This window comes from Natator depressus, chromosome 25 (genome assembly GCF_965152275.1).
Source record: "Natator depressus isolate rNatDep1 chromosome 25, rNatDep2.hap1, whole genome shotgun sequence".
In the NCBI taxonomy this organism is placed as follows: Eukaryota; Metazoa; Chordata; order Testudines; family Cheloniidae; genus Natator; species Natator depressus.
The window spans coordinates 10733079-10745650 of NC_134258.1; positions in this window are offsets into that span (position 1 = coordinate 10733079).

The window sequence follows — 12572 nt, forward strand, 5'->3', positions numbered from 1 at the left end:
GAATAGGTTCCTGCTGTCTGTAACGACTACATACTAACTCTGCTGACAGACAAGTGATAAACTGTATCCCCCACCACTGCCCCCTTTGAGGGCCAAGGATTGTTCAGCCAAGGACTTTGTCATCCCCCCAGCAGGATCTGGTCTGTAGGGCCCTCAGGCTGCTGCCCAGGCAGGTAGGCTGTCAATCTCTGCTGTTCAGCAGGGGTTACAGGTGTAGTCCAGCATCCGCTGGGATGTTGCAGTCTCTGACTGTCTACGCTACAGAGCCTCTGCCACCATAGCGATGTTGACACAGCTGTGACTGCATAGTCCTGGGTGTAGGTGCAGCTTGTAGGAAAACCACTTCCACAAATGTTAGCCATGCTGACCGAAGCCCTTTTCTGGCAGCTTAGCTGCATCGCATGGGGCATCGTCCTCCAGACAACTGGAGGATTGCTAACGCAACATCCGTTTTTTTTTTTAAAAGGCTACAGAAGCCATCCTCGCAATTGCAGGCTGGTAAGTCTAACTTCAGTACCAGGCAAATTGGGTGAACAGAATCATCACACCATGTGGAACCCATTGTTAGGGAAGAGTCAACTCCTCTTTTGGAAAGGGAAATCCTAATCTATCTGAATTCTTTGTGGATGTCAACAAGCATGTGGACAAGGGTGATCGTGTTAATACTGTGTCTAGGCTTTCAGAAAGCCTTTGACAAGTTCCCTCCATAAAGGAACATAGGAACCTCAGAACGCCCACACTGGGTCAAACCAAAGGTCCAGCTAGCCCAGTGTGCTGTCCTCCAACAGTGGCCAGCGCCAGATGCCCAGAGGAAATGAACAGAACAGGGAATCATCAAATGATCCATCCCCTGCACCCCATTCCCAGCTTCTGGCTCTTAAGTACAATCACGGGACAAGGGAAAGTCCTCTCATGGATCAGTAACTTTCCTATTTTTTAACCAAAGTATAGAAATAAATGGACAGTTTTCACAATGGAGAGAGGTGAAGGGAAGGCGTTCGACTGGGACCTCTGCTGTTCAGCATATTCCTAAATGACCTGGAAAGGGGGAGGTGAATAGTGAGGTGGCAAAATTTGCAATGCTATAGAATTTGTCAAGGCAGTTAGGATCAAAGCTGCCTGCAAAGAGTTACAAAGGGACCTCACAAACCAGGGTGACTAGGCAGCAACATTCAATATTGATAAGTGCAAAGTAACGCACACTGGAAACCATAATCCCAATTATGTATCCAAAATGATGAGTTTTAAATTAGCGGTTACCACGCAAGAAGGAGATCTTGGAGTTGCTGTGGATGGTTCTCTGAAAATAGCAGCAGTCATAATTGCTAACAATGTTAGGAGCCATTAGGAAAGGGATAGATAAGGCACAAAATATTATAATGCACTTTATACATTCGTAGTATTCCCACACCTTGAATACTGCGTCCACTTGTGGTTGCCCCGTCTCCAAAAAAAGCTATTAGAATTGGAAAAGGTACAGAGAAGGGCTGCAAAAACGATGAGGGGGATGGAACAGTTTCCATATGAGAAGAGATTTACAAAAACGGACTATTCAGTTTAGAAGAAGAGATACCTAAGGGGGGGCCTGTGATCTATAAAATCATGAGTGGTGTTGAGAAAGTGACTAGGAAAGTGTTGTTTATCCCTTCACCTAAAACAAGAGCCAGGGGTCACCCATTTAAATTAACAGTCACCAGGTTTAAAACTAACCTAGGGCAGTACTCCACACAATGCGTGGTCAACCTGTGGAATTTGTTGCCAGGATATTGTGAAGGTCAAAAGTATAAACGGGTTCAAAAAAGAATTTGATGAGTTCATGGAGGATGGGTCTATCAATGGCTGTCAGCCAGGATGGTCAGGGATGCAACCAGTGCTTAATTTTGCCAGGGTTGACCCCTGGCACCTCTAAGCTTGGCAGTTCAGAGCCCCAGCACCTCTGGGCTTGCCATGTCAGTTATGAAAGTGAAAAAATTGCTTGAGCCCCGGCACCTCGTTCATTACAAATTAAATGCTGGCTGCAACCCCATGGTGACTGCAGCACTGTTTCCCCCGCAATACTTGGAGCCAGAGTTTGAGCTGCCCTGCAGGCTTTTGGGGTTGCGGCCTCTACACCTGACTCTGCTCCCTTCTGCCTGCAGCTGGACAGGGAGACCTCGAGTAAAGGGATAGTTCATTTAACTCCCCAGGGGCCTGGGAGCAACTCCTTGGAAACTGCAGCTTGGCTAAAGCTCCTGTACTCTTCATGGAAGTGACGGCTGGTGGGCTCAGGCTGTGAGAACAATTGAAGGCCATGGTCTGCGTGAAAAGGACTATGGAGGAATCTTGCTTCTGTCAGGTTAGAACGTAACTAATAGTCTGGCCAGGAGAGCAGCTTCTGGAATCATGGATGTTGGTTGAGGGCTTGTTGTATTATGGCGTCTGGGGGCTGAGGCGAGATAATGGGTGTCTCTTGGGCTGATGGGGAACCCTCGGGCACTGAGCATTCCCTGCATTGCACTTTGCTTTTTACTTGTCACCCGCTAACTTTCCGTGGCTGAATCCAACAGTGCGTGGCACTTGTGGAAAATCCAAGGCCACCTGACACAACTGCTGCCCTTGTGAGCAGAAGTGGTAGAGAGCTTCCCCCTTCTTCCCCCAGCCTAGAAGTGGTACCCCCAGGTGAGGGGCTGGGGTGGGGGGGAGGCCAGAAGCCTGCACTGCCGCTGCTCAGATCAGGGATTGCCTGTGGGTGGCTAGGGCAATCGGGGGGGCAGGGCCACTTTCACCTTCCCGCTAGTGGCAGGGGGGAGGGGGGGGGTCTGTCAATGTCAAATTTCTACACTAGAGAAGGAGATGGTTCTTGAAATGCAATACCTGCTGATCTGGATTTGGGGGATCCTGGATTATCCCAGGATAAGAACCTTCATTTCTTGGAGCTCCAAACCTGCAGGGTTGTGCCCCGTCAGGCCTGTCCAGTTCCATTCCTGAGCTTTCCTCTGTGTGCCCACCAACACTTCCAGGACCTGAGGGGGTAACCAGGGGAACCACTCCGGGTAGCCTTAGCCTCTAGGGGCATGGGGGCCTCAAGCTCTAAGATGGCATGTCATCTCCCCCACCTCCAGATGATCCCGTTGGCGGTGATGGAGCAGCGCGGCTGGCAGGGAGCCCCTCCTATTTGCAGCCTTGGTGTGGGGAGATTCTTGGGGGCCTGCATGTGCTGAGGAGGGAGCAGTGGAGACGGGGAAGTGACTGGCCTGATAAAGCTCACTGCATGGGGGACTGTAATGTGCTATCTGATTGCCCCTAGCTGTTAATCCACAGAGGGGGCTTGAGATCTGGCTCAAGGGTTTGGGGAAAGGCTCTGTGTCCCAGTCTTTTTGGTGGTGGTGGTGCTAGTTCAGACCCAGCTCATGCCACTGGTGACTAAACGCTGCTGTGCGATAGCCAGCAGCGAGGTAGGTGTAGAAAGGGCTTGGGTCTCTGTGCCAGTTGTGGCTAATGGAGCTGGGGTGGGAGTCTGAGCCCAAGAACTGAGTGGGCCCTAGACTGACCTCCCACCGACGGGGGCAGGGGGGGCATTGCTGGTGTGACTGAGTAAATAGGAGGCAGTGAGTCTGAAGGACTAAATTCACTTCAGTGTCTCTCTTAGGTACTTACCTGGCCCACAACATTAGTATCTGAGCACCTCACAATCTTTAACATTTCTCCTCGTAACTTCCCAGTGCGACTGTTCCCATTGTACAGAGGGGGAACTGAGGCCCAGAAGGGCCAAGTGACTCACCCACGGTCACCAGATGGAGTTGAAGCTGGGTCTCTCAAGTCCTCGTCTAGTGCCCTAACCATTGGACCATCCTTCCTCTTCCCCCTTTCAATCTCTCCTCCATCTCGCTTCCCACTTTCTCTTCCTCCTTCTGGGACCCAACTTAACACTGATCAGCACAAGCCACGATCTACAATCAACATGATAGGCTTGAGAGGGGAGCTGCTGATGCTTGCAGCGAGGTCTCTGGGTCTTGCCGCTGTCCCTGCCCTGCTGTTCCTCTTTTGACTTCTCTTTTTTGGTTTACAGATCTTCGCTTTGTAGCTTTGGTGCTCCAACATGATTGTAATGATGGATTCTTGCCACAGGGCTGGGAGCTGAGTCACTAGGGTTCGATTATTGACTGCCAAGTTTCACTGGGTGACTACCCACTGCTTCCCTGTGTGTAAACAGGGGATCAGAGCTGTTCCAGCATGGGCATGTGAGGTTTATTCGCAAAGCACTGAGTCACTTCTATAGCAGCTTCTCTCAAAATGTGTGGTTGTATGATGGGCTTATGGTGAATACACACCACTTGCCATGTGGCCAATACATCCTACATCATAACTAAGAACCCAGAAATCTTTCCCTAAGCATAGGTTTTACCGCTTCACTCCTGCTATTGATTTTACAATGCAAAGTGCTCTGATGGGCAGCACGATGAAACCTGAAGGATACAGTGTAGACTCTGTCTACATTGTGGAACTTAAAATGGGGCGTTAGGGCTAGGCGGTATATAAATGTTTGTTCCTGCTCAGCCCTGTTTTCTGTATGGCTGGGTCAGATCCGCTGATTGCCGTGAGCTAAACAAACTTCACCTCCTGTTAAGAAAGGATCATCCTAGTTAGGATTCCTGCACCAACTTGAACTCAGCTGTGCTTTCCTCAACTTCGCTTGGTTCCAATTCCATGAATGTGTCTGCAGCTGAGTAATTCTAGCCAGCAGGACCAGGCATGTGCAGAAGTATTTGCTGAGCAGGGCCTTAAGTTACAAATTCTTCAACACTGGGATTGTCTTGTGCTGGGTGCTGAAAACGGCTGAGCCCTAAGCTTGATTATGGAGCAAACTGGATTCTATAGTGCCCCCTGAGTCTGTTCGGAATGCAGCACCTTAATTGCTGGGGACGATAGGCAGAAAGATTTCAACATCTCTCGGCTCCCAGGCTGAGTTTGCAGCATGAGCAGCTGGGGAAGTGTCTGGATGTGAAAACGTAGGCACTGGAATTGAGAATTAAATGCAAGTCCTGGCTCATTGTTTGTGTTCAAAGTCACGTCTCTGATGGCAGATGCACCAGCAATCCCTTCAACATGGGGCAAGAGTTCAGAACTCAAACCACCTTGGGATCCGGTGCTGTCCTGCAGGGGTAGGCTTTGCCAGTCTCTCTCTAGTATCTGAGCTGCTGAGACTCGAGAGGCTGGAAGTTTCTTGCTCTCAGCCATTATGATCAAGCTTGGTGTGTGGTCCAGAGTGTGTTGGCTGAACAAAAGGGACGCCCCTTGGGATAATGGCAGTGCTTGTTTTAGCAGGGAGCTGGCTCTAGAAATGGATGGGGCCCTATTGCATTCTCCCTTAGTGCAGAACCTGTCTGCTCCTGGTGCTGTTGCTAGGCTAATCGATCCCCCTTAGCGCTGGCTAATGGGTCTACACGGATTTGTTTTCCTTCCAAGCTTGGTCCAATTGATTTTTGTCTCTAGGGCTCAGGTGTATGGACCTGACCCATGCCTGCCTTGACATGTGTGCCTTGAGCCACTGAACTTGGGCAGGGGGAGGCAGTGGGGTTGCTTTAGAAGGCCCAGTACATGCATTAGACAGTCCATCCCCCACAGAGCTTACACACTAAATAGAGAAGGCAGGTAAATGCTGGGAGGAAGGCAGGATTATCTCCATTTTCCAAATGGAGAAACTGAGGCACAGTGAGTGATTTGCCAAGGTTCACACAGGGAGGCTCTGGCAGAGCTGGGAGTTGGACCCAGGTCTCCTGGCTCTCTGTCCAGTGCCTTCACCACAAAACTCCACCCTTCCTTTGCAAGCTAGATGTCCTAATCGTGTGCTCTGTGTGTGTGAGTGACACAATGGGGTCCCAGCCCTTAACTAGAGGAACAAATAATTTGTTCCCCCTCCCAGGAGTCTCTCGAGTTTCCCTTCTCTGGATAGCCTCACTGAAAACTCCCCTCCGTCTGTCCCGGACTCCACCTGATGCTGGAATTAAAATGCCTCCTCCAAGGTAATCATGGAGAGGGAGAGCCAGCAAGCGGTGGATGAGCGATGCTTCCCAGGGAGAACACAAGCAAACTCATCTATGACCCTGCACAAAGGGGCCTGTTCATTGTCACTTGTTGCTGCGTGAGTGGGGACAGTTCTGGCCTCTTGCCCGTTCTGCTAGTTCTGTCCCAACACGGGGCGGCCCTGAGGGGAGGCCAAAGGGGGGTGTGTGGCTAAGAGAGAAATAGAAAAAACAAAGATCAAGGAGATGCTGCCTCTCTGGGCTCTTCTGGTGTTTTGAACCAAGAGGGTTGCTTAGGCTGAGTGTTCTACCAGCTCTGGGACAGACAGTCTTCCTGGGAACATGGATGAGGTCCAATCTCAGCTGGGTCCGCTCAGCCCCACCTGCCTCCCTAGATAAAATGCCTCTCAAGAAGGTTACTGCTTGCCTCTATTATCTTAGTACCTAGGAGCCGTGGCTCATGGATCACAACCCCACTGTGCTAGGGGCTCCACAGAAGAAAAAGACAGTCCTGCTCTTAGTTTTTCAGAGAAGATCCTTCAAAAAATGCAAGTCCTGTCTGCTCTGAAGGAGCTGATGAAGTGGGTTGTAGCCCACGAAAGCTTATGCGCAAATAAATGTGTTAGTCTCTAAGGTGCCACAAGGACTCCTCGTTGTTTTTGCTCATACAGACTAACACGGCTACCACTCTGAAACCAGACCCTGGCAGGGGGCTTGACTAGGAACTCTACAACTGGTTCCTGCTTGCCACCCCAGAGGTGGCTGCATTTCAGCATTGTGCTGCATGTGTATGGTTCACGAAGCACTTTAGAATCATTCCAGAGGGACAGCCAGACAGTGGCATGTCCTAAGAGCCTTTAGGCTGGAGAGAAATGGATAATGCAATTCCTAAATGCTCGAGTGGGATGTTCAGAAAGCCATGCAACAAAAGCATAACGTGCAGGAAATAAAAGGGCTTTGAACAAGCCAACATGCTAAAAATAGCAGCAAAGAAATGGTAAACTGCAGCACTCAAACAGTTTGGGTGTAAAATGCTTGGAGATCTGCCAATGAAATGCTCTAAAATTACCTTATTTCTCTCTTCCTTGCTCAGTCTTTCTTATGGGCTGTGGATCAAAGCTGGGATGCCTTTCTCTTCTGAGCTTTATTTTTACAGACACTATCTTAGGAATTTTTAAAAACTTCTTTCCTGTATCTTTGCAACTATCCAGGTTTCTAGACATATTACTACTTTTCCCCCCTCTCTCTCCACATCTTGTTCAGACACAGTTCTGCAGACACTGGGTTGCTCACTCTCATGATTTTACAGTGGGCCTCACTAGATGTGTTGTGGGTTTTTTCTTAAAGCTTCAGCTCCTGGAGTCATGTGACTCAGTGAGACTCTTGGCTTTCCTTTTTTGAAAAGTATGTTTCGAATAGAGCTGGTCAGATTTTTCAGTGGACAATGTTTCTATTGGCAAAAGCTGATTTGATTAAATCAAAACATGGTGGGAACATACTGGGATTTTTTTTGTGGTTGAAAGTCCTGATAGGAAATGATCAAAGCATTACTTTTGATGAGTTTGAAATGTTTCATTTAGTCTTCTAATTTAAATATATAAGTCAAAACAAATGTTTTGACCTCAGCTAAATGTTCTAGAATGCTTTGTTTCATGAAAAAGTCAGCACTTCTTCTTTGGACCCATGCTGGGTGAAATTAAATGGCAAAATCTCAGAATTTCACATGGGATGCAACCTTTTAAAAAAAAAAAAAAAAAAAAAAAAAAAAAACCAGCTCCGGTTTCTAAGCCTCATGGTAGCAGAGAAAAGCCTGAAAACATGACCTGAGTACACGCCAAAGCCTGAAGGCAAAGTAGAAGAACCCACAAGTATTCCTTTTCTTCCAGCTTCTATTATTTTTTAAAATCTCATGATTTTACTGGGGCTTGACTCATGATAGTCAAACCCGTGGGACTTGGCAATAGGGCAGACCGCTGTAGCTTGCTCCTTTCAAATCCAGCGAGTTGAGTCTCAGGAAATGCAACCATGGAACAGACCAACGCTTCATGTATCCTACCCCCTACAGGGGCCTGCTTCAGCGGAAAGTCAATGCACCTAGCCATTTGCTTGGTGTGATAACCACGCTGAAAGGGGTGGACACATCCTTCCTGATCCTGCCCTCTGCCTGATAATCATCTTCAGCTTGAGGCATGATCCTAGTGGCTTGAGAAACACTGCAAGCTTCCCAAGCTTTCTATAGTGGTGGGTGTGACCTAAACCCAAGGGATGTCCTTTGCCTTTGAAGTCAACTTGCCCCTGGCTTTGACTTTGTTATGCTACCAGTGCATTGTTCTCTTTCATGGCCCCCCCAGGGCCTCCCCTCCTGTTTAAATATTCTCTTCTGGGCTGACAGATGATGCCAAGACCAAAGCAGCTCTGAGGACCAATGAAAGGGCTGATGGGGGAAGTAGAGGAATGAGAGGCACTATCTGAGAACCAAGCATCCTTCACTGCAGCTGGAAGCCCTTAGATCCTCTGGCTAATGAGCACATCATCACACTGTTATAATTAGCTTATCTGAGCTCGTTTCTTCCCTTCCCCTTCCTTCCAATTAAATCTAATGTTGCAAATTGCTTTCTGTAAACAACAATCCACTGTGCGGGGCATTAGGGGAAGGGATAGAGTTCTCAAGAAGGGCTGGCCATCTCTGCTGTCTGACTCCCGTCCTGTGTGGTCACCGTTCAGGCTGTGCTCAAGTGCCATTGGAAGGCTTGGTACTGCCGTTTGCTAATGAAATGGCCTAGTGTGGTTAAAGGGCAATGCGCTGATACCTCTAGAAGTGCCCCAGGTGAAAGGACACAGCATTTAGTGTGGGTGAGAAACTTGCTCAGGGCCACAGCCATCTCTTAAAACCCTTTACAAGAAGAGGCACCTGCTGACCTAGCTTCCTTCCATAAAAATTAAAGTTTAACACGTGTCTATAAGAGAAATGGTTGGAGGTGGCATATGAAGGAGTCAGGCTTGTTATTGACCTGGGATACAAAGTCCCCAGGCGTGAGACTTGCGGGAGAAGGGGTGATAATCATTAATGGGAGTCTTTTGCTGCTGGAACAAACCAGCCTTCCCCAGAACTTGTATTCCAACAGTGTTGCCTTTAATCCTGCATGACTGGTCCTTGTCCTGCACGAGCCACTCCCATTGACAACATTCGGGCCTGCAGGATCCAGACTGCTATTTACAGGAATCTCATCTCTCCCTTCCCCCACTAAAATGCAGCCACTTCTGGGGTGGAACACAGCAGCTATTGAAGCGCTCACAGCAAGACCAAGCTTGTCTTAACAACCGTGTGTTTAAAGACAAGTGTGGCTATTCGGAGCGGCTTACAGATGGACGATGGATGGGATGGGATGAAAAGCAAAGTGCTAGGGCAGCTATGTTCAGGATCCAACATGCTGTTTCTATAGTTCTTGCTCTGCCTTTTTAGCTGTTCTTTTTCTAATTAATGTTCAGCATCAACATGTGGAGGACAGTTTAAGCTGGCAGTGACGAATGGAAAACCTGGGAGGAGGGGCAAAAAGTTTAGATCGGGAGAATGTAACGATCTGAGCTGGAATTTGGCCAGGATGTTCATCTGTAGGGGGCCCTAGGAAGAGTGTAGTGATCTGCAAATACAGACCTGGTCAAAGTGCGGGGGGGCGGGGGGGGGCGGGAGAGTTTGTTTTTAAGGCTGTTTCTAAAGCAGCCTCTCACCATCCAGCCCTGGCAAGTGAGGGCCCTGGCTGCTGCAGAGAAGACACTGTCACCGTGGAGGTCATATCTCTCTAAGTTTGTTCACAAAGCCCCCGAGAAGCTATGCGGTTGCCCATGTGACTTCTATAGTAACAGGCACTGCTGAGGCAACCCCCAATAAGAACCCACCCTGGCCTGCGACAAGCAACAGACTAGCCGTGGATCATGTGGCTTTTTCCTGCAGCAGCCAGCAATTAAAGCGGCCCTGCGTTCCAGACTTCTGTAGCCAGGTCTCTGTGAAAGTTGGTATGTGATCTTTACAAACAGAACAAAGCAGGGTGATAGCGGGATCCCTAGTATATACAGGGTACAGAGGAAATATATCTGCTCCTAGATGTTTGTATCTAACTGGCAAAATGTACAATCTCCGGTGCTACTTTGGGGCATCTGAAATGCTTTGTCACTAAGTTTAAGACGTTTGCAATTTTTGGCACTGAGGCTGCTGGAGTAGATGAGGTTAGTCTCAGCCAGATTCCGTCCCTGGATCTCTCACTGTGTTATCCATCAGCTTACACTTTAAGCTGCCCTACAAATGGACTGTCTCGTCTGTCATGTCTTGTACAGCTCCAAGTACACTGGCAACAATTAATAGTATAAATGCTATAGTGGATGCTGTTAGTGCAGCTTAGAAAGTGACATGCATCAGGGCTGGAAATCTTTAACCACACACAAGTCCTTCTGTGTGTCTTTTAATTCAAAGCTGATTTTTTGGGTTGGAACAAACTGAAAATAGCAAGTGCTCCACTTCAGCTGTTCTTGTTCAACCGAAACTAGACTAGGCTGGTCGATTTTGCTGTCCTCCTGAGGTGTTTTCACTCCCTGATTATTACCAGTTACATAGCACCAAGAATGTGCTGGGAGCTTGACAGCAAATGGTTTGTCCAGAAGAATGTACAGTCTCAGATCCCGATCCTGCCGGCTGTTAAACTCGTGAGGGAATTTGGGCCTGCATGAGTCATCCCATTAAACATTGTGGGATTCATTCACATGTACAGAGCCTTCCAGGTGCCTAAGTGCTTGTCTACATTTGAAATGACACAGCTGTAGCTGCACTGCAGTGTAGACACTATCTACGCCAACAGCAGGGGTGCTCCTGTAGGCAAAGGTCATCCACCTCCCCATGAGGCAGTAGCTAGGTCAACAGAAAAATTCTTTGTCAACTTAGTGCAGTCCACACTGGGGGTTAGACCGTTACAGCTGCGCCTCTCAGCGGTGTGGACTTTTCACACCCTGATACACAAACGTAGCTACGCTGATGTAAGTTTTCAGGGTAGACCAAGCCTTAAGTGAGTGCAGATTTGGGGCCCAATCTGCAAAGGGATATAGCTGGGTGGATACTTATGCCCATTTGCAATCCCAATTAAGCCAATGCAGTTCCAGATAAGATGAAATTCAGGCTACGTCTACACTACAGCCTCTGTTGGCAAAACTTACATTGCTCAGGGGTGTGAATATTCAACCTCCTTGAGCAACATAAGTTACACTGACATCAGCGTTTGTATGCACAGCGTTATGTCGGCAGGAGAGCTTCTCCCACCAGCATAGCTTATGCCGCTCACAGAGGTGGGGTTTTTCATGCGAATGCAAGAGCTCTCACCTGCTGGCATAGAGCATCTTCACCAGACGTGCTGCAGTTGTACCGGGACAGCTGCACCGCTGTATGGATAGACATGGCCTCAATGAAGACAAGTGCAAAGTACTTCACTTCGGAAGTTAAAATCAGATGCGTAACTACAAAATGGGGAATAATTGGCAAAGTGGTAAGACTGCTCTAAAGGATCTGGGAGTTAAAGTGGATCACAAATTGAATATGAGTCAACAATGTGATGCAGCTGCAAAAAAGGCTTATGTTCTGGGGAGCATTAACAGGAGTTTTGGATGTGAGATGGGAAGTAATTGTTCAGCTTTACTCAACAGGGGTGAGTTCTTTTTGCTGATACAGACTAACCCGGCTACCACTCTGAAACCTGTCAACAGTGGTGAGGCCTTTGCTGGAGTATAATGTGCAGCCTTGGCTGCCCCACTTCAGGAAAGATGTGGCCAAATTGGAGAGAGTCCAGAGCAGAGCAACAACAATGACCAAAGGTTTCGAAAACCTGACCTGTGAAGACAGGTTAAAAAACTGGGCATGTTTACTCTTGAGAAGAGAAGACTGAGAGGGGATCCGATAACAGTCTGCACATATGTTAAGGACGGTTACAAAGAGGACAGCGATCAATTGTTCTCCATGTCCACGGAAGGTAGGACAAGAAGTAATCAGTTAAAGTTGCAGCAAGGGAGCGTTAGGTTAGATATTAGGAAAAACTTTCTAACTATAAGGATAGTTAAGCACTGGAATGGGTTACCAAGAGAGGCTGTGGAATCCCCATCAGTGGAGGTTTTTAAGAACAGCTTAATAAAAATCTGTCAGAGGTTAAGTATACCTGGGGGGCTCGACTAGGTGGCCTTTTCCAGCCCCATATTTCTGTGAATCTGTAACAGCACCCGGTACTATTGCCCTAGGTACTACCGCGGTGCAGAGGATGTTCCAGCTGGTAGGACTTTCTGCACTTCCCTTCGGATGAAAGGAGCTAGGTATCAAAGCACTTCATGCAGGCGGGCAATGTTATTGTACCCCCTGTAAAAGGCTAGCAGGCTCTGGCCCTGTATGGGAATGTACAGCTCTTCCATTAAATCAGCCAAGGCTTGTATGGTAAAAGAGGCAGGATAAGTACTGCTGAGCCATAGTGACAAATAGGTCCAATTAGGTGGGACCTGGATATAAAGGCGGGTTAGAGGGTGTTCCTGGAGAGAGCCCCAACC